The 3,039-nt window shown below is 39.4% G+C and overlaps 1 pseudogene; it reads right to left on the bottom strand.

Moving 5' to 3' along the window:
• Positions 1-760: 760 nt before the first annotated feature.
• Positions 761-1,097, bottom strand: LOC104850240 (annotated as a pseudogene).
• Between the last annotated feature and the right edge of the window lie 1,942 nt (positions 1,098-3,039).

The raw sequence follows: 3,039 nt of genomic DNA on the forward strand, positions 1-3,039 counted from the left end.
GATGGAATCTCAGTATTGTTTTAATTTGCATTTCTCTAATGGTCAATGATGTTAAGCATTTTTTCATATATGTGTTAGCCATTTGTACTTCTTCTGTGAAGTGTCTATTCATTTCACTTACCCGTTTTTTATTATACCTTTTATTTTAAGGGGTCTAAATTTTTTTCCATTCTTTGTGTATTATAGATATTAGTACTCTGTCTGAGGACTACCTGACTTCCCATTCTGTACGTTTTCTTTTCACTACATTGGTTGTTTCTTTTACTATGGTCCCATTTCTTGATTCTCAGCACTATTTCCTGTACAATGGTAAAGTCAGGAAGCCCTTGCCTACGCCTATGACTTCAAGAATTTTTCCTATTTAATGTTTTAGCAGGTTGTTTTAAAATTCAGTTCTTTGATCCATTTGTACTTTAAGCTAGTACACAGTGAGATATAGGCATCTAGATAAAATCTTCTACATGTGAATGTCTAATTTTCCCAACACCATTTATTAAGAAAGAGAGGAAGACATAAAGAATGAATTGGTTTTTCCACACCACAAGGCATTTGTGCCAAGGTGGCCACGTGTGTCAACATCAGGAAATCCCTCCTCCTAGAGCCAAGAGGAAATTTCCTCACATTGACCCAGTACCCTCACCCCCAAAAAAGCCAACCACAGTGAAGAATAGCTTTTTAAAATGTAAAACAAAATTCTGCATTTCTTTAAAACTCGATAAAAAATAGCATTTCAAACTGTACAGTCACCAGAAGTATACGGTTACCAAAATGCACATACTTCACTGGCATCTCCAGCACCTTCCGCTCTTTGCTCCTGGTTTGTTCTGGACTCTCCATTTTCATTGGGTTTATCCCGTTCTTGCCTGCATCTGCTTTTCCTTTTTTCCCTTGGGGTACTTTCTCTCCCTTCTTTGTAGGGGCCTGCTTCACAGGGGCTCTGTTTTGAAGGATCGGGTTTAGCAGACAATCTTACAGATGTTACCTGATTTGTTCTTCAGCTTGGCTTTGTCTCCTTTAGCATCTTGATCTGCGTTTCTCTTGGGTGTGGTGACAATGATGGTAGGACTTGGACCCTGGATGTGGGGATCTAGTAGCATGCAGCTTTAGTAGATCCCAGAGGTTCTTGCTTCTTCTTCTTCACACTCCTCCAAAATTAAATTTGACAAATTTCTTTTTGATTTTCAGCAACTAATCTATCATAATGTAGTCATTATGATCCTATTGACATAGTTAAGGTTCAACATTGGTAAGAAACAACATGAGGTGAGAAGTAACTGGAACCAGCTTCCTAATTCAGTTATGTCATTTACTAGCTATGTGACCTTAGGCAAGTAACTTAATTGTGTAGTGCCTCGTTTTCCCTACCAATACAATAAAATGAAAGCTATTTCATAAGCTTGTGCAAATTAAGTGAGCTCAGGTATGGAAGCCTAGCAAACTGTGAGTGTTCACTATTTTATTAATAGCAGTTACATTTTATGTTGTTATTGAATGGACCCTATTGCTAGTTCATGCCCTCTTCCCCTTGCCTCTGTCTCCCCTGACCTCATGACAGATAGATCTTCTAAAGAAATGGACACTAAACCATTTTAATAGACAATGTAGGGCAAAGCTAAGCCCAAGGAAGTTATTAAGCATCATCAACTTTTTCGACAAGGTTTCAGGCTGGATTTAGCACAGTAACCCCAGTCCCTAAGGAGAGAAGCTAACACAGTGGTTTTTAACTGAGGGTGGCACCACAGGCTATTAGGCATTACAGAATACTACTAGCATTTAGCCAGTGTTGCTAAATATCCTGGATACACAGGATGGCCCTAACCAAAACACCAAGAGCACCCATATTGAGAGCAAAGTCAGCATAAAGTCAGGCCCCTGGGCATAAGACAGGTCAGCAGAACAGGGACTTGAGAATAATAAGAACCTTAGTTCTTAAGGATAAACTGGGTGCCAAAGCATAAACTGAGGTCTATGACATGGGTGTTTATTAAGGAGTAGCTTAGAGACAAGCACTTGTGGAAGGAAGGGGACAGAAGCAGAATTAAGCAGAGGGTAGTCAAACTGCCTCAGGCAATATACACCATTGCTTGGAGAGATCTAAAAAAGGGAATTCATCAATAAAACTATGGAACTGCCCGAAATCCTACAACAAGACACCAACTGTCTCACTGTCTGTTCCTGCCTGATCAGCCAGGCAGCAGAAAGTTAACATGGTCAGCTTTCCAGCTTTCTCTCACCCAGATGGTAAAGAAAACTAAGCACGGCTATGTGTTAGGTGCTCCTTTCATCAATCTTGTCTATAAGGAACACATAGCAATCTTCTACCTACGCTGTGTCCTAAGAATTCAGTCTATAGGCTGGGCTTTTGACACTAGCTCTGGGTCATAAAATGGTTAATCCTTGACTTGAATATAGGCATGTTTGGCTGGGACTTTACCAATCCACCTAGTCCTGGTCTATGTATTTTCTCAAGCTCTGGACCATGTTTCAGATTCCCACAAGCTGTCCGAGATCCTGATTTGACCTGAACAAAAATTATATCACCCATTGATGATCACAAAAATAGTTACTGATCAGAAAAACTTGCTGCAAGACTGCAGCTCACCTTAACTGACATCTTAATTTGAATTTTGTGACTTGATGCAAGTCACTCTCCAAACCCTCTCCCTATAAAACTTAAGTTTACTCTCGTGTCCTCATGGACTCATGTCGATGGCCCAGGAAGATCACTGGAAATAATATATAAATTGTGTTGTACCTCATTTGCTCTTGGCCATATATGTATTGTATGACACTTAAAGAAACTTAGGAAACTGTTTCCAAAGTACAGACTTTAAGAGTCAAATTGTTATAATAATCCTCTTCTAGACATATGTGCATAGAGATGGCAGAACTTAACCCATAATTTCTTTAGCTCCCTTGCTTCCCAGATTTAAATATTCCCTCCATAGATAAGGATCATTTTACTTCATACATCCAGAAATTGTTCTGAATATACCAACACCTTTGCTAGAACGTTGCTTAAGACTATTGGCCAACATC

Source organism: Fukomys damarensis, unplaced genomic scaffold (genome assembly GCF_012274545.1).
Source record: "Fukomys damarensis isolate Sample0158 unplaced genomic scaffold, DMR_v1.0_HiC HiC_scaffold_26, whole genome shotgun sequence".
Classification (NCBI taxonomy): Eukaryota; Metazoa; Chordata; class Mammalia; order Rodentia; family Bathyergidae; genus Fukomys; species Fukomys damarensis.